The sequence below is a fragment of the Zootoca vivipara genome, chromosome 11 (genome assembly GCF_965207765.1).
Source record: "Zootoca vivipara chromosome 11, rZooViv2.hap1.1, whole genome shotgun sequence".
In the NCBI taxonomy this organism is placed as follows: domain Eukaryota; kingdom Metazoa; phylum Chordata; class Lepidosauria; order Squamata; family Lacertidae; genus Zootoca; species Zootoca vivipara.
The window spans coordinates 14,889,925-14,909,744 of record NC_142594.1 but is presented as its reverse complement, the minus strand read 5'-3'; the positions used below and the strand labels follow the sequence as shown (position 1 = coordinate 14,909,744).

Here is a 19,820-nt window from a genome sequence, read left to right as displayed (position 1 = left end):
GCACACCTGACATTAGCAAATGGAAAAACCTAAAAAGAAACCATTAACCTAAAAAAAAAAAAATTGCACATTTCAGGCAGAAAGTTCCTTGGGAGAGGAAGAAGCTTTTTGATCTCTCTGTGAAAGTATTCTCGACTAGCAGGTGTTTACAGTCTACTGAGAGCTACAGGACATTTTTGTGTAAGTAGTCATATTAATTTTAAATGTAAAATATTCTGCAATTCACTCCTCAGGGTCAAAACCATTTTCACCATATGAAGCTGGTTTTTGAAAATGAGAACCAATCAGAATTCATGTTTTTATCTTTCTGGAATTTTGCAGAAATGTCCCTTTTTGCATCATCTCTCCCCATCTAAGACACCAACAGCTAAAGGTTGGGTGAAGTCCCAGCCTGAACAGGAAGTCTTTGTAGTACTTCCTGGTCAGGGAAGCCAATGGCCAGCCTGGATGGATGGAGCCATTCCACACCTTAGAAGTCTTTGCTGATGAGAGCAGGGTTTCCCCTGGGGTCAATAGGAATGTATAGGGAGTAGGAAAAGATCTAGGGGATCAAAAAGGGTTTGGGGTGAAAAAGAAGAACTTTGCATTTCCAGCTTTGTACCTGGTCACAGCTGGATCCCGCCATGTACGTGATCTTCTGAGCAAACAGAGAAACAGGATCTTATTTGAACAGAAGCAGCAGACACAACTACCCACAGCAATGTTTGCATCAATCTCACACACACACACCCCAAAAAAGTTCATTGTGCTTCTCAAAGGAATGGAACTGGTACTTGGAAACAGCGCCATTGATCTGTGAGGAGATATATACTTCAAAAGAAGCAGGTGGGTGATCCAAGCATTGAGTGACAAAATCATCGATTCAGTGGAACTCAAGTGTACTTCTCATACTGCAAAATTCAATGGTGAGAAGTCTTTTTTCCCCTTCAGTATGTTTGCTGAAACCGTATGAGTTTCTTGAAGGGGGTGGGGACTGCATCCCCAATGCCTGAATAGGAACACACTGTGGCAAAGAAGAGGTTTTTAGCATATGATTTACTCCTTCCACCACACACACACCTTTTCTCCCTTTTCTGAAGAGATAGGCATGCCTGGAGATGGATTTTAAGGCAGGAGGGACGCTATGTGCTAGGAAAATGTGCTATCAGGTTGGCAAAGCTGGCAGCTTTTGCTTTCATGCTCAGCATCAAATAGTTCTTCATACTGGGCATGGGGATCAGAGTTGTGGCTGGCTCTGGGATGCTTTCCCCTTCCTCCTGGCATGGGACACCGTTTGCTTGATCGATCTCGGCATGTTCTACTGAACATATTCCTTCTGCCAGGACAGCTTCCTGTTCAATGCACCTCGGCAAGTCTTCCACAAAGCCACTTCTGCAAAAACATGCCAGGGAGAGGATGCTTTTCATCCTGGAGAGCAAAGAAAGGGGGTCTATAGTTAATCAGAGGCTTCCTAGTTTGCTTGCCAGTACACAAAGGAAGGAACTATATACCTGGTAAGGGGCTGTGGGCAGACGAAAATGGTTCGCAAATAGTTTTGGTATGAGCAGCTGAAAGTGGTCAATTTGTTGATTCCCTGTAGCTCAGTTACTCCCGCTGCCCTGCTTGTAGCTAAGAAGAAGAAGAATAAAAATAGTAGCAGGGTCTAAACAAACAACAACAATGTACAGTGGAACCTTGGTTGTTGAACGCTTTGGAAGCCGAACAATTTGGAACCTGAACACTGACAACTCAGAAGTGAATGCTTTCATTTTCAGACGCGCCTCGGAAGTTGAATGGCTTCTGTGACACATTTCTCCATTTTTTAAAAAGAACTTGCCCGCCAGCAATTGCGCCTCGGTTGTCAAACGTTTCAGAAGTCAAACGGTCTTCCGCAATGGATTATGTTCGACAACTGAGGTTCCACTCTCCTGGTATGCCCCGCGGAGGACCTTAAGGTCCACAAATAACATTTTGGAGATCCCGAGCCATAAGGTAGCTAGATTGGTCTCAACGAGGGCCAGGGCCTTTTCAGTATTGGCCCCGACTTAGTGGAACGCTCTCTCACAGGAGACCATGGCCCTGCGGGATTTGACATCTTTCCGCAGGGCCTGCAAGACAGAGCTGTTCCGCCTGGCCTTTGGGCTGGACTCAGTCTGACCCCTATGTTTTTCCTCCCTTATGGTTTTGACTTGGGCCATTTTAAAATGAGGCTGCTTCTTTTAAAAAAATTTAATTTAAATTGTATTTTAACCCGCATTTTAATCAATTGCTTTTCTTTCTTTTATGTCTTATTGATTGTAATTTTATTGATGTTAGCCGCCCTGCTCTGACTGGGGAGGGCAGGGTGTAAATAATTTTTTAAAATTATTATTACTATATTTATTATAGTATTGTTGGTGCTTGTTGTTGGCGTCTGTCTTGAGAGACAATGGAGTGCACCTCCGGGGGTGAAGTCAAACTGCTGTGTTAGCAGCACTGAAGTGTGTCACGGTCTGGTCGGCGGGAGGTAGCAGGCCCGCCTGAGGACGTCAGGACCGGGGGCAAGATGGTGGTGTGGAAGCAGGAACGGGGTCTGGATGGTGCAGGGCTGAGGGTCCAGCAGCAGGCAGTCGCAGGGTCAAGGAACCGAAGGTTGGGAAGCAGGGCGTCATGGAGGCGAGGGCCCGAGGGTCAAGGAGCAAGGCGGAGGCGGAGGCCTGGGAGTCGAGGAGCAAGGCATCAGCAAGGCGAAGGTCCAAGGGTCGAGGAGCAAGGAGCAAGGAACAAGGCGAAGTCCAAGGAGCAAGGTGAAGGATCAAGGAACAGGAGGCCAGATGCAACAAGGCAGGGATCGTGTTGCTGTGGCAAAGAGCTGAAGGGAAATGCTGAGCTTTTATCCCTCTCAGCTCTTGCCACCAGGTGCAGTGAGGTATCAAGTGGCCTCACCTGAGTGGCCATTCCTTGCTTCTCCAGCACAAGCTGAGGCAGTCCCCAGTCCTCCAGAGCACTACAGGCCCCAGAGCCTGACTCCTGCCCATACTCCTGACAAAGTGACCTCCCTGGGGCACAAGCCTGGGCAGTGTGTATGGAGGTCCTGGGCTGCCCAGATGACAATACCGCCTTCTCAGCCTCACTGAGGTGGTCCAGAGGAAAGCAGAGCAATGTGTTTTGCATCAGCCTGGCTGTAGGAGTTGCCAGGAGGCATACAAGGCACCTTCTAACCATCTTAGCGACTCCATTCTGGATTTGTGTAGGGTTAAACTCCTTAGCTTTTTCTTCTCCCAAAGATACCCCGTAATGCAGTGGAGGTTATTGTATAAATAAATAAATTAAAAAATAATCAACCATAGCCATCAAATATTTCAATGCTGTACAAAAATTAAAAACTCAAGGCAGGCTCTGCCCATTAGCAGCCAATATAAGACAATCTGCTAGGGATATTTGGAAATATTTCCCCTTGCATTAAAATGGTGTTAGGAAAAGCCCAAGGGCATGCAAGTTCACTGTAGTCTTTCAGCAGCCCTGTTTTGGGAAGCTTTTAATGTTTGGTGGATTTCTGTATTTTAATATTTTGTTGGAAGCCGCCCAGAGTGGCTGGGGGAACCCGGCCAGATGGGCGGGGCATAAATAATAAATTATTATTATTATTATTATTATTATTATTATTATTATTATTATTTCTTCTCACCAAGTTAAGCACAGAACAAATACATATAAATCACAATGCAAGTGTGGCACCTTAACAAATACGGTAACTTGTGCATCTGGCTATACAATGAGGTGGTGATGTTTTTGAAAAGAAAAGCACTGAGTTGTGTATTCCACTGCACTATTATCCCAGGCGTACAGAGGCAAAATTTTGTTCCAGATAAAACTGAGTGAAAGGAAAGGTCAGGCCACAGTGAATTCATTTCGCTCGCTTTGACACTCTCTAAGTACATTTCCCACTCTTACTCCTGACATAGCTCGAGGGCTTGAGTGCAAGCCTCTTCTCAACCAAGCTATGAAAACTCCTTACCATAGGCAGACAAATGTCATGGCCAAAAATAACAAGGGGAACAACAACGAAACCTCAAAGCATCTGCACTTAGGATTCCATTCAGAGAATGCTTAGCTCAAAAGCTCACTAAGATACTCTAATGGGAGTGGGGAATCTAGCCTAGCCTAGCAGCCACATTCCATTGGGGACAACCAAGCCAGCGGTCGGGAGAGCCAGGGGCCAAAGGAGGCAAGGGCAGAGGTGAAAGTGGCCAGAGAAATAATGCGGATTTTACCACCTAGAGAGCTCCTTGGGGGGAAAGTGGGGATATAATTGCAATAAATAAACAAAGCTCTAAATCAGGGCAGCCCAACTTTTCATACCAAGTAGGCCACAAGAGTACTTCTACATGGAACCTGAGGCCGCACACTCCCTTGTTGCACATAGGAGGTGGGAGCAAGCCCAAAATTTGACACACGCACCCCCAGCCCTTGTGTTGTCATCCCAAAGCTGGATTAGCGAGGTGCCAGGCTTTGAGAAGGAGGCGTGAGGCTCTGGCAGGGTCCTAGAGCCTTCGCACCTCTTTTCCAAAGCTGGGAAAGTGCTAACAAGCCAGGACCCTGTCAAAACCCTAGCCCTCTAGCGGCAGCGAGACTGGGAGTGGCCACCAAGACCGGTCCTGAAAGACCTACATTGGCACCCAGTACATTTCCGAGCACAATTCAAAGTGTTGGTGCTGACCTTTAAAGCCCTAAATGGCCTATGCCCAGTATACCTGAAGGAGTGTCTCCACCCCCATCGTTCAGCTCCTAGGTCTAGCTCCGAGGGCCTTCTGGCGGTTCCCTCCCTGCAAGAAGTGAGGTTACAAGGAACCAGGCAGAGGGCCTTCTCGGTGGTGGCACCCGCCCTGTGGAATGCCCTCTTCTCAGTTGTCAAGGAAATAAACAACTATCTGACTTTTAGAAGACATCGGAAGGCAGCCCTGTTTAGGGAAGCTTTTAATGTTTGATGTTTTATCGTGTTTTTAATATTCTGTTGGGAGCCACCCAGAGTGGCTGGGGAAACCCAGCCAGATGGACGGGACATAAATAAATTATTATTATTATTATTATTATTATTATTATTATTATTATTATTTTATTCCCAAAGCCCAGTGCCTTTAGGAAAGCAGTGCAAGGACTGGGGGGGTGGGGTCAAACGTTGCTGAGGGCCACAAAAAATGGCCTTGATGGCTACATGCAGCTCTTGGGCTGTGCATTGGACAGCCCTGTTCTAAATAATGAACCTCAGGCAGCAAAATGAGTTGGGCTGGCCCTGCCTCCCAAAGGCTGCAAAGCTGTGACATGCTTCTTTACGTCTGTCCAATGGTTCTTGGACTGAGAGGGGCAGAGCGGGGCTGGAGTCCTCCACCTGGCAAAATGGCCATCCTTTGGCCATCCTGTGGGAGTGAAGGGGAAGCATCTCTGCTTTCAGTGTGAAAGCCGGTATTTACTAGTACCGTAAATCATATTTCTTTGCCGCCTTGTGCAAGGTAGATGCAGATTTGGTTGGGGAATGACATTTCCTGCTCTAAACGGAATGAGAAATGACAGATAAGCATTATGAAATATTTTTACATCGCTGCACAAGAGAGCCAATCCCCCCTGAAGTATGAACTCACCGGCTGGAAGTTATTAATTTTTTTGCGACGCGATTCAGTTCTTGTGCACAGGGACTAATGCAATTTTAGCGATTGCTTGTGTGCGGTGTTAGATTAGAAAATGCAAATAAAACACTGAACTTCAAATATTAGGCAACTGCTGAACTTTATTCTCAGGTATATTTTGGTCACCCCCTCTGATACATTTATTGCAAATTAAAATTATACTCCTTTTCTAAGCACATAAGCTTCAGGTTTGCGTTCTGTTGAACCACTGCACGCCAGGGATCCTTCTCGCAATCTTGACACATTCATTAACATTGCAGAGTTGGTTAGCAGAGTGTCAAAGGGCAGACAGAAAATCCCAAGATGGGCGATATGATTCCAAATTATTAGTAACTATAATACACTGAAAATAATATTGGATACAATATAACCTCTTGTCCCTCAAGGCTAGAAACATTTAGGCTACACACCTCATAATGGAAAGAGAGGAAGAAAGCTTGACAAGGTAATTTTTCAGGCATGAAGGATTCCTTGCTGACATTAACGACGCATGATCTGAATTTTTCTGCCTGAATTACTTAATGCACTAAAGATACTCCTATTCGTGGGATAGTAAACTTTGCTGAGCCAATATGCCAAAGATATATCAACCCGAGTCAAATCAAAACGGTTTGATTCTATCAAATTTATAGGCATCTTTGTTTCCTTTTTAAAGTAACCTCAATGCATGAAGTGGTCCACTTCACAGGTGTTCTTTTAAAATGAGATTCAGTGGGAATACAAAACACGAGTTTTGCAATACTGTATATACATACCAAGCATGCACCTCAATCTGCCACTTGGAAGCCCTCAAGAAGAGGTGAAGTGACTCCCCAAGTAGCCTTAGTTTGCACAGCCCTGTGGCCACCAGTCCGTGCCCGAGCTTCTAAAAAACTATGCCCAACACCATCTGATTTATAGCTAGCTAGCGTGTTGGGCTGTGTGGCTTGCAGGCTAGCTACATGCAGATTATTCCTTAGCCACCTCTCCCAGTGCCTCACGTTCTCCAAACAATGTCTAACACCAAAGAAAGTATGCAGCAATATTACTTCCTTCCAACAGATTAGGACTAGGACATTAAAGGCTGTTCTCAGCTGTCAAAGAGCTTCACAAAAGGTAGGGAAAAGGAAGAAACAGGGGGCAGGAAGAGGGCAGCCAAGTCAGATAACTAACTCCTCAAAATACAAATATCTTCCGGATGGATTGCCCATACATCACCTGATTGTTTCCTCTACCTGATGGTTTGTGGCCACTTCCTCTGTGCCTGGCTGTAGTGGTGGGCAGTTGTGGGGGAGGCGGGCACAACAGCGGGCATGCAGCAGAGGAAGGGGCTGGGTGTGGAAGAGGCAGCCATGGCAGTGCGTGAGCGTGGAGGGTGCCATTTTCTGTTTTGCCTGAAGTGGAACATTGAAACGGTCTCCCTTGGGAGGTTGTGGGTTCTCCTTCATTGGAGTTTTTTAAGCAGAGGTTGGATGGCCATCTGCCATGGATGCTTTAGTTAAGATTCCTGCATTGCAGGGGGTTGGACTAGATGACCCTTGGGGTGCCTTCCAATTCTACAGTTCTGATTCTACGAAAATAAGGCCTCGATCCAGCCAAAGTTAAGTGCTTTTAGCTCCCACTCCTTCTTTGTTGGAAGAGTTAACCTCAAGACTCTCTCATTTAAATCAGTGCTTGACTTTGGCTGAATTGTGCTATTGGTTTATTGGTAAATTAATTCCCAGGCAATTACGTGAGCTTTCTGGAATCCATAACTTCACAGAAGTGTATTACAAAAATTATGAGTAATTTAAAAAAATAAATCACACGCAAATCAAAAACTTCATGATCCACGAATCTATAATGGGTTGTACAAAGAACAAAAGGGATCCTGCCTGGGTCAAAAGAAATGTTCCCAAATTCCACAGGCCCAGTGCTTCCTATCAAGCCTCGTTCTCAAATGAATAGCTGATCTATTCATCATGTTATATCTGCTAGCGAAAGATGTATATTTCACTAGCCGAAGGATGCAGTCAGTGACCCCATCAGTATTTTTCAATTTTAACTACTTGGGTCTGAAAAATACGCCAGGCTTCAGATATGGAATTTGATCAATCACATTCTGAAGTCTAATATGTTTAATGTCCCAACACTATTCGAACAGCATACAGACCACTGCAGGCCCTGCCTAAAGGAACAGTTCTGTAGTCAATGTTTCAGAAACCTATCCTCCACCAGTTCAATCCAGCAATTGCCTGTTAATTGGCTTGTGGATCAGATTTGTGAGCTTTTAATAGGGATATCATTTTAGCCCCAACTAGTATTTTGGTCCCAATCCTGACGGATTCGAAAGCCTGACCGCCAAACAATTAGCAATGTTATTTGTCATTCTAGTCTCCAGCAAGCAGGTTAACTCCTACTTTCTGACAGGCTTCAGATGTTTCAAAAGAATTATTAATCCTATTTAATTCCCCACCCCCAATGCCTAAAAAATCTCTTCCCGACCTTTCGCTGAGCTGGTAACCAGTATAATACTGAAGTGTAAAAAAGGACAACCTCATCTGAACACCTTCATTACCACTTTGAAAACTGTCACGGATGAATCACTTATTAGAAGCAGCACCTCCAAGAAAGGGGAATCAAGTTTTTTGGTGTGTTTTTTTTGCAGCAGGGATGTTCAAACAATCCTGCTATACCTGTAGAACAAGAAATACAATGGCTCAGATATACCGTAGTGAACAAACAGCAGCATCGCAAGAACAAATGACAGACTGTACGTTCGCATGTTCTTTTCTTTACACCAAACTTTTTCCAGCAGTATAATTTGTTCAATTAATCAAGAAATCTAAATATTGCAGGACAATAAGTAAATCAAATTATCTTTAGAATACCGTGTCCAGTTCCAGATGCCATGTTTTAAGACAAACATTTACTAATTGTGCCCAGTTTGGTGAGTTAGGTAAAGGGTAAAGGGACCCCTGACCATTAGGTCCAGTCACGGATGACTCCGGGGTTGCGGCGCTCATCTCGCTTTACTGGCCGAGGGAGCTGGCATTTGTCCACAGCTTCTGGGTCATGTGGCCAACATGACTAAGCAGCTTCTGGCGAACCAGAGAAGTGCACATAAACGCCATTTACCTTCCCGCCGGAGCAGTACCTATTTATCTACTTGCACTTTGACGTGCTTTCAAACTGCTAGGTGGGCAGGAGCTGGGACCAAACAACGGAAGCTCACCCCGTCGCGGGGATTAGAACCGCCAACCTTCTGATCGGCAAGCCCTAGGCTCTGTGGTTTAGACCACAGCGCCACCCACATCCCTCAGTTGGGTGAGTTAGGGTTGCCATATTCCCAAGAGTGAAAATCCGGACAATGTTGTTGAGCTTTTTTGGATCAAAATAAAGTTTTGGGTAGGGTTACCACATATTGACAGGCCTTTCCAGTCCTGCCTGGGCCTTCCCTAGCGGTGGCAGAGGCCCTCAACAGCTGCTCAAGCTGCACCAATGGGAAGGCTCAGGCAGGAGCAGAGAAGCCGCAGAGCTGCTGCAGCCACCCACATCCCCTCCAACATGGCATGAGCTGCCGCTGGGGCCATTGCTGCTTCTGGGGAAGGCCCTGGAAGGACTGGAAAGGCCACGGAGCCGCCAACTGCAGCTGTTACATCTGCTCCATGGCCTCTAAGGTCCTGTCAGGGCCTTCCCCAGCAGCGGCAGTGGCCCAAATAGAGGGAATATGGGCGGTTGCGGCAGCGCAGCAGCCTCTCCGCTGTTAGAGATTCATTCCCCGTGTTTGCATTCATGGGATTGTTGTCTGTCACATGACTGTGTATGTTTTGACTCCACACAGTGGGAAGTGACGAAGATAGGATGTTTGTGTTACTATGTTCTGTGAAGTGGGACTATTGTCCTTTGTTCTTTCCCTTTTGCTGCCTGATGCTAGAGAGGGAGCCATGTTGCAATGCTCCGTGTGTGTTTATATGTAAATGTAGATTAGCCAAATGCTGAGTTGCTGAGGTCTGTTACACAACTGCGCAAACTCTGCGGATCGGTAAGTGTGCTGATGTCAGTTAGCATCAGTCGCTGTTATGTTCGGGCTGGAGAAAGCTTTTGAAGCTCCCGAACGATCGACCAGGAGGGAGAGAACATGCTAGTTAGGCATGTGTCTCTGCCAGGGTCCTACTTGTGAGTAAGAGATCCTAACATCTGGTCCTGCCTGGGTCTTCCCATTGACCAGCTTGAGCAGCCATTGGGGGCCACCACCACCATTGCTGCTGCACAGGAAGGCCCAGGGAAAAAAACAAAACAATAAAAACGACAACACACACACACACACCGGAAAAATACCAAAACAGCCAGGCTTGTGGCAGCTGCGACTCCAGTTGCAATGCCGCCACCGCTGTGGCACCTCTCTTCCTCCCCCGTATCCTCACTCTCCCTCACCCTGCCCCGACCCTCCTATCGCTTCCACTGCTCCAGGTCACACCCTCCCCTGGATTTTTTTTTAAGCTCCGAAAAAAAGTTCAGATAAAAATCCCTGGGTTGCCATATGTCCGGGAAATTCTGGACATCTCTTGAAATTCAAAATTTCTTCCCAGGTGTCATTTTAGGTATCCAATTTCCAGGCATGTCTGGAATTTTCCAGACATATGACAAACCTAGGTGAGTTGTCTCAACACCAAGTCCTAGAAGGAACAGTTGAAAGAGGTGGGTATGTTTTATCTGGAGACGATTATGGGGAGATATGATAACAGTCTTCAAAGGGGGCTGTCAGGCATAAATCAAAGACATTTTCTTTGTTGTTCTAGTGGATTAAAATTGCAAGGAAGCAGATTTTGGCCAAACGTTAGGAGAAGCTTTGTGATGGTAAGAACAGGAATGGTGGGGGGGGGTTACATTTAATTCTATCAAATTCGGACTTTGTGGAACGAAACACAGTTGTCCATCGAAATTTACTTTATCCAAATTTTTAGTGTCAGTTCACCAGTTAAACAAGAAGTACAAAAATGCATATACTGTATTGGGGATAAATGTGCATTAAAAATGCATATATTAGCAAAAATAACATACAAAAACAGGTTATATTAAGGAAAATTGCTTGACCAAAGTGCAATTTTAGTCAAAACTGCACAGGAAAATGATCCTATTAAGAGAAATTTGTACTGAAATCCTGATGAATTTTCACGAGATATTTTTTAAAGAAAAATTGCAAAGTGCTACAGAAATATGGAGAACCGAGCAACATCTTGGGACAGGTGTTTCCAGCTCCCCCACCTGTTGCCTTTGGAAGCTTTGTAAGAAGCTTCTGCAGGAGATGGACAGGGAACAATGACATGGGAGGGGTGTTTCTAGGTCCAATGAGAAACTGTCGTGCTCCCTTTTTATTTCTGCTGCTGGATGATGTTGATGTTATATTTATAGTACTGAAATGTTGTTGCTGTTTGCACATTGTTGCACTTTTATTCTGTTGTTATGGAATCAGTTTTGCACTATTTGATTTTGAAATGTATACCTGTTTTTCTAGGCTGTAATCTGGGAGAATTGAAATAGACAGACCTTTCTATTCCAATGTAAGAGATGTTCAGTTGTGGAAAATTGTCGGTTCCCTTTTTCCTGGGGGTATTTTGCTTAATGCGGGAAAGGCAAAGGCCAAACAGAAATCTATCAGGGATTCACTGTGGCTGTAGAGCAGGCATCCCCAAACTTCGGCCCTCCAGATGTTTTGGCCTACAACTCCCATGATCCCTAGCTAATAGGACCAGTGGTCGGGGGAAATGGGAATTGTAGTCCAAAACACCTGGAGGGCCGAAGTTTGGGGATGCCTGCTGTAGAGCCTGCATGAAGCAAAAAGGTGGATTCGATTCCCTCTGAGGTCCCTTCCACCTCTTTAATTCTGCATTTTTCTTTCTCTGGCTCAGGTTTACAGCCTACACTTACAAACCCGGCAAATTTCATTTAGGATATGAAAACGGGAATGCTCCAAAGTCGAGAAGGTTGTTTACTCTCTTCTGTTTAACTTCTGGCACAAAATAAATCATTTGCTAGAAACAAGATTGCCTAGGATGAACATGCACAATTTGTTTTGGCTAGCTAAAGAATCAGCTTTCCCAGCACTGACTATAGGATCCAAACATATGGAATGATATATCGCATTAGTCAGAGTAGACCCACTTCAACCGACTGACTCAAGTTACAAGACGGTGTATTTAACAGGCCTGCTCTAACTTAGTTGGATATCCCCCACTGTTTCTCCCAGATCTGTTTTAATGGAAACTAGCAGTTAGCAGCTCAATTTTGTCTCAGAAACACGCACATATATTCTTTATCAGCTGTACAATCAGTGCCATGGTATGCAGATATAAAGTTTCAGCATGAACTGAAAAATTGCATATTAAGGTTTCGTTTAAAGAGGGTGCTAGGCTTCACTGAGATTCCAGCATTGATTCCAGATGGACAACATCACAAATGTGCCTCTTAATCTGCATTATTGCATCTGTGGGAAGACAGTGGAAAACATTCAACACTAAATAGTCTCCATTAAATATTCTACACTGTTATTTATACGAGTATTTAGCATGAATTGTTACAGCACCTTCTACATGATGGAAACTACTCCAACCAACATAAATCAAAGATTTCCCTGGCCAATAGGAGCAACGCTACTCTATGTCCTTGTCTACATCATGTGTTTGTTTTCACATGTACAACGAGCAGTGCATGTTTATGGAGTGCAGGTAGATTAAACATATAGCTGGGGAAATCAGCAACCAGCTGACAGACCAAGTTTCAGGATAAAAGAACATGGAATTCATTGCAAAAATATAAAAATTGATTCTTTACACAGATGGCATTAGATTTGAACCAGCAACACTGTGGTTAAATCTGACAAGGTGGTAGAGGTAGGTGGGGTCTAATGCCAAATATGGAGACGATGGTAAGCGTCAGATAAGCATGCAAGGAGCCAAACTGGGTTAAAGAGGAAGCTTGGAGTGGTAATACATGTTGCTACAAAGCAGGCACACCTGTGCAACAGTCAGTGAGGGAGAGGACGACTGAAATGAGAACGGCATATTCCAAGTGAGCAGGGTGGAGAGAAGCTCTCATTGACAGGTTTGCAGCAGATCAGGAGGTCGTCCTCGGCATGTGCTCACTGGTGTTATCACAACTTCTTGCGGGTCAGACACCCCTGTCTCTTTTGGACCACAATATATTTATTATCTAGAAGGAGTTGGAGAAAGGGTGATGATAGGAGGCAGAGAGTGGGTTGAGCCCTGAATTGCACAGAAGCACCATTCCAATGGAGAGGCACACGCTACGCACTTCTCTGTGAGTCCCAACTAATCCAAGTGTAAAATGAACAAAGGCAGAAGGGAGGTAGGGAGAGGAGCCAAACTAACAAGGATTGGAGCAATGCAGCCTAGGACTGAACCCATAAAGTCTGAACCACAGGGCTTAAGAGGAAAGAACTCCTGCAGGTTTGATCACCTGAGAAAGTAGTTGTCTAGAGAGAGAGCGAAACTTGAACTAGAGTACCACTACTTTGTAAACAACAGGGGATCTAGATCTGCATACGGTGGGATCTAAGATCTCCACCATGGTGGTACATACGAAGATATATATAGTGTGCAAAAGAGGGCTCTGTGTCTGGTGGAGGGTTCTAATCCATAAGTAATGGTGTGTGCTACCATAATGGTGTGTGCTACCACCTGGGGACCCAGGTGGCGCTGTGGGTTAAACCACAGAGCCTAGGGCTTGCTGATCAGAAGGTCGGCAGTTCGAATCCCTGTGACGGGGTGAACTCCCGTTGCTCGGTCCCAGCTCCTGCCAACCTAGCAGTTCGAAAGCACGTCAAAATGCAAGTAGAGAAATAGTAACCGCTACAGCGGGAAGGTAAACGGAGTTTCCATGTGCTGCTCTGGTTTGCCAGAAGCGGCTTTGTCATGCTGGCCACATGACCTGGAAGCTATACGCCGGCTCCCTCGGCCAATAATGCAAGATGAGCGCGCAACCCCAGAGTCGGTCACGACTGGACCTAATGGTCAGGGGTCCCTTTACCTTTACCATAATTAGGAATAGTGGCAGTGCCTCAGTCATGGAGCATCTTCCATCAAGGCTCTAAGTAGGTCAAATCAGGATGTGCCCAAAATGGCTTGATTGGATTAGGGGCCAAACAGAAAGAGAATGGTGTTTGCTTTGTTTCCAGAGGTGTTGCTCTATAAGTGTATAGCTGGTGAGAGTCTCTCTTACTGACTGATATTAGCAAGTTCACACTGCACCTTTCCTTGTCAGCCTAAACTTTTGGTCTGTAAGCTTTCCTGGGCAGCTCGGACAATTCAAGGTGCTAGGGCAGGCTTCCCCAAACTGCGGCCCTCCAGACGTTTTGGCTTAAAACTCCCATGATCCCTAGCTAACAGGACCAGTGGTTGGGGAAGATGGGAATTGTAGTCCAAAACATCTGGAGGGCCGAAGTTTGGGGAAGCCTGTGCTAGGGACATGCTTAAAATGACAGTAAGGCTGAGCTTGTCAGTAACGTGGAGACTCTTTCTGCACTGATTACATTTGCCTTGTAAGCGTATTTGTGGCCCAGTGTTGGGCTGCCGGTGATTTGCGGGGCTGCGTGGAGGATTAGTTTTATTTTATTTTTTCTGGTATTTTGTTGTATGTTTTGTTATGGCCAGTAGCTCAAAGAAATAAATTCTACTGATGTATGATATGTTAAAAAAAAATCTTCTTTAGATCTTAAAGATTGGTTTAACAGAAGCTCTCTCTCTCTCTCTCTCATTAATGCATTATGGTTATAATAATGCTGACATATGCAGGGTATTTATTTTTCTTTTATCATACATTAGATTAACTGAAACAGTTAGCAACTTTAAAGATCTGAAAAGTAGTAACATGGTGCTTTTGCAAAACCAAAACAGATGTGAAAAACTTGCATTTTCGCTGAACATGTATTTATAAATACACCATTATTCCTATCCAGGACAAAATTTTATGGCATTTGTATGCCACCCCATAATTTTTTCTGGGAGGTTTATAATAAAGAAGCAATTTTTAAAAATATATAAAAAATATGTACAAAATAAAACATGAAAGCATGAATCAAAAACTACATAAATACAAACAAAAAAACCTCACCATACCCCCAGAATTAAAACACGGGAAAAGTCCTTGCTTAAGGTCACAGCTGGGAGTTTCCCTTGAAAGCAAACAGCAGACCTGGTGAGGCAATTTTGTGTGGGACCATGGCTGGGAGAGAAAGTGTTAAGCTTCTCGCCACCACAACCCCCCTCATGGTGCTGACATTATCTCACACTTTCCTCCAGCTACCTATTTACATAACACAAAATGTGCATGTTAATTTCATTCACACATTTGGTTGTTTATTTAAAAATCATAAGCCCACCATTCATCTCCCAAAGGGAGCCCAGGGAGCCTCTTGAGAATAAAATTACATACAAACAATTTTAAATAGCTCCATAATTAGATTGGCTCTTACTGGGATCATTGAACTGAAAGAACCTGCTAGACTTTTACCTGTCCTTCCGCATACAACCCTCTTCGTTTGCGGTCCTGGGTCCCAGTTAGTTAAAAGCTGGCCCTTTGTCAGGCTTCAGGCACCGAGGCTCTGGAACCAGAAGGGGCCTTGGCTATCAACCCAATTGGACTTGCAGCAGCTGCCTGGTCCAAAATCATCAGGGGTTACAATCCAAGGCAACAAAGAGGGCGAGGAGCAAGTGTGTAATAAAAACCGAGCCGCGATCAAGACTGAAGGCAGCATTCAAAGAGAGGGAGATGGCACTTAAACAAGAGAGAAATTCCTCAGAAGCAAGCTGGACTAGTAAGGTAAAAGGTAACATAAAGGACCCCTGGACGGTTAGGTCCAGTCAAAGGTGACTATGGGGTGCGGCGCTCATCTCACTTTCAGGCCGAGGGAGCCGGCGTTTGTCCTCAGACAGCTCGGGCCATGTGGCCAGCATGACTAAACTGCTTCTGGCACAACAGAACACCGTGACGGAAGCCAGAGTGCACGGAAAAGCCGTTTACCTTCCCGCCGCGGCAGTACCTATTTATCTACTTCCACTGGTGTGCTTTCGAACTGCTAGGCTGGCAGGAATTCGGACAGAGCAACGTGAGCTCACCCCATCACGGGGATTCGAACCACCGACCTTCTGATCGGCAAGCCCAAGAGACTCAGTGGTTTAGACCACAGTGCCACCCACAACCTAGTCACAAGTAGTAACTAATATGGTACCCTCTGCAGGTTGTGGATTGCAATTCCTATCAGATTCAACTAGTACGGCCAGTGATTAAGAGATGACAGGAACTGCAATTCAGCAACAGCTGGGAGGCAACTTGTTGGCTACCCCTGGCCTGGATAATGTCCTCAAAGGCACAGTCCTCAAGTCAACCAGGCTTGGTGGGAAAACAGTGAATGGGTGATGCAGGATATAAATGACTACTGGGGAGCCCGAGTTGAGGTACCTCTTTCCACTCCAACACTTTGTATTTTTCTCCTCAACCTCCAATCAAGAAGATGCAAACATATTGCAACACAGAGGGTCTGAGCGTTAGAGAAGAAGACATTCAGTACACTTCTTCATGAAGATGAAGCTTTTTAACCTGTCAGTGACATACAATTCTGGCAAACACAATGTAGTAAAAATATAGGCCGATCTGTAAGTCTGATTGGTTAGCAAAACTGCCTACATTCAAGTGTGAGTCACTGAATGATGGTGATGAAACGTATAGATGCAAATTGGCTGTCAGATACGGCCTACAGAAGTCTTAAGTCTTTTTTTTATTGGGGCCGGGGGGGGGGGGAGAGGCAGGTGAAAACAGACCCAGACCTTGCTGCATCTAAGGTTTCCACATCTCTTGCAAGGAAGGAAGAGACGAGGCCCTGGTAACTGCTATTAAAAAATATATCCCAGGCTGGTTTAAAAGAAAATGTGTGAAAATACAGGATGGACCTTGATAAATGCTGGTGATGCTTTTAAGAGATAGCACAGGGTGGCAATAGGTCTGTGAGAAAGCTATTGCAGGTTTTCTCTAAACCTGTAACAAGAGAAGAACAATATACAGTACTTTGAAGAGGTAAGATGAAAGGCTCAGGCAGCACTTATATACAAGTGCTGTCATAGCCAGTTTCTCAGCACTTAAGAGTGCATAACATCACCATCCCTCGTTGAACTTTGGTTCTTTCTTTATAAAATTGCAATATGCCGCTTCTTCTGTGTCCCCCTCAGAAGGAACTCTCTGATCCATGCCTTGAACGTAAGATGTTTCTGGATCAGGCCAGCATCCTCTTCTCACAAGGGTCAACCGAGGGCCTAGGGAAGCTTGCAACCGGCCTTGAGCACAACAGCGCTCTCCACTCCTGCGGTTCCCGGCAACTGGCATTGAGAGGTGTATGCTCTCTGACAGTAGAGGTAGAACATAGCCATTGTGGCTAGCAGTCTTCTCCTCCATGAATTTGTCCATTCCAAAATTGTCCAAGTGGGTGGCCATCCTGTGGGAGCAAATTCCATGGATTAACTCTGCGCTGCGTGAAGAAGTACTTTATTTTGATTGTTCTGAATCCTCCAACATTTCGGCTTCATTGGATGTCCACACGTTCTAGCGTTCTAAGAAAGGCAGGAAAGCCTTTCTCTATCCACGTTCTGCACACCATATGTATATTTCTACACTCCTATCATGTTGCCTCTTCCTCATCCTTTATCCAAAACCCAAAGCCACAAACACAGGAACATTTCCTCCTAGGGGAGTTGCTCATCTCCTCTCTGGCCTTCCATCATCTCACTTCTATCCAGCATGCTGCTTTTGACATTATTCACATTTTCCATCACCCTGATCACATGACACCTCTCCATAAATTCACACACTAGCTTCCTGTCTGCGGCATCCTGGGTCCTTCACAGCCTTCACCTCCACATCTCTCCGTTCTTATACCGCAAAACATACGTGCCTGACCTTCATCCAACTCAACCACCCTCAGCCTTCTGCTGCACTTTTATTCCCTCAAATGAGACTGCCTTTCTCCCCCGTTGCCCCTTATGCCTGGACCTGCCTTCCAGAATGCCCCTACGAGGTAATCTCGCTTACCGGTATATCTTCCAGAGCTCTCCTCAAAACATTTTCCATGAAGTTATAGGCACAGCCCTTTAGTCCCAATACACTACGGTACTACTGTAACTTAACTAACGCATGTGTAACTGAACTGTTTCTTGTTTACACCTGCCTCTGTTTCCCTCCCTTATCTCCGTTAGACACAAAGGAGATATTTCAGAAATGTCTGGTTCAAGGGTGAGGAACCTTTCCCAGTTTGAGGGCTACATTCCCTGGTAGGCAACCTTCCCCAGGGCCACATACCAGCAGCGGTTAGCACCAGAGGCAAAAGCAGGTGGAGCAATGGATGTGACTTCTGCCTTTCTGCAGTGGGCGGCCACACACAAGTCACAATATACGCATATCTAAACTCAATGCGAGGAAGCAAGAGGCATCACCATTCTTCCAGGACACCTTTCAGCCCAGGCAAACCAAGGAGCAGGGCTGCAAATGGGCGAGGCTTGCAAAGGGGACAAAGTCTAGGAGACTCCCAAGGGCAGGATAGAGAGGTCTGGAATACTGCTTTTGCCCCTGATGTAGAGCTCCCCACTTGTTCTAGATTATAAGACACACTATGGCTTATAGCTTATATATGGATTGAGCTATATAAATAAAACAACAGCAAAATGTTTCAGGGCTATAGCAATTCCCAGACTAGCAAGCATTTCAATTGTAGTGACCAGAGAAAGAGCCACTTGTCATGCCTTGTTCTGCTTATGGAAATATTTCCCAGGGATGGTTGCCGGGTGCAATGCTACCTTTTGGAAACAAGATGAAGATCTTTGATTTGCCTAGGCTCTGTTGAGGTGTAAGTGGGAGCGGGGTATTCCCCCCAACACAAACATTTTCCTAATGCTGTTGGCTTTTTCAATTTCAATTTTTCATTTCTTCACAACCATTTCAAAACTGTAAGCTCAGACCCTCCCAAGTGTCCCTATTTTCCAGGGAAAGTCCCAGATTCACAGAAGCCGTCCCGGTTTCTGATTGCCCCACTTTTCCTTACGTCTCTATTTTCATCGGAGGGTATGGAATTATGCGACCCCCAAGCCAAGGAGATAAGTAACTATAGGACCTTTAGAAGACATCTGAAGGCAGCCCTGTATAGGGAAGTTGATTAATGTTTAATGATTTTTAAAACACAGTGGTACCTCTGGTTAAGAACTTAATTCGTTCCGGAGGTCCGTTCTTAACCTGAAACTGTTCTTAACCTGAAGCACCACTTTAGCTAATGGGGCCTCACGATTTCTGTTCTCACCCTGAAGCAAAGTTCTTAACCTGAGGTACTATTTCTGAGTAAGCGGAGTTTGTAACCTGAAGCATTTGTAACCCGAGGTACCACTGTATATTTTGGAAGCAACCTGGTCAGATGGGCTGGGTATAAATATTATGATTATTATTGAACAGGATGTCCCTATTTTCATTGCAGAAATGTTGGAGGGTATGTGAGCTGCTCTGAAGGACTAAATAAAGCAGCACAGGAGCTTCAGCAGAGTACTAACAAAATAAAAGTCTGAGCAATACGCACGAGAGGTTTCACGGCATACATCAGGGTGGTAAAGGGGAGCACTGAAGCAGGTAGAAAGGGAAAGGGACATTCACTGCCACTTTTGCCCCTCGAGAGTCAAGCAGTGGCTGCAAAGCTGATCCTCTGAAGAGTGTGGCCAAATGCAGGAACTAATCTGCATCGCCTGCTCCATCTGGAAAGAGGCTCAGTTTAATTTGCCTTTGTCCAGTTCATCACTACTTACAGGAAAGCATCCAGAGAGTTTCCACAGGGCTAGTCAGCTTTACGCAAGAAGAGCCTGACAAGCCACAACAGCTGCAAACTACAATCCCCAGGATGCAACGCTCCCCGCAAAGCTTCGCAAGCCAGACGTTGGCCCCCCACTGCAGACCCTGCTGCGAAAGCGGCGCTAGCCTGAGAGGCCGACGCTCCCGTGCACCTCACGTGACGCGCAACCAAACCCGACCACCTCTTAGCCTGCGAATGGTTGGGACCCTTGGCCAATCGCACCCTTCCACTTAGCACAGGCATTTCGCCATTAGTGGAGGCGGTTAGGGCCTCCGCCTCTCTCCATTCCGCGCCCTGCGGTTCTGGGCTCCGATTGGTCGCCGGCC

General features: G+C 45.5%; 1 long non-coding RNA gene across 1 annotated transcript; it reads right to left on the bottom strand.

Annotated features, from left to right (window-relative positions):
* Positions 1-1,017: 1,017 nt before the first annotated feature.
* Positions 1,018-19,643, bottom strand: LOC148684212 (uncharacterized). Its single transcript, XR_015946422.1, has 2 exons — positions 19,451-19,643; positions 1,018-1,407 (listed from the first exon to the last, which is right to left on the bottom strand). It is a non-coding gene; the product is annotated as an uncharacterized LOC148684212 (long non-coding RNA).
* Between the last annotated feature and the right edge of the window lie 177 nt (positions 19,644-19,820).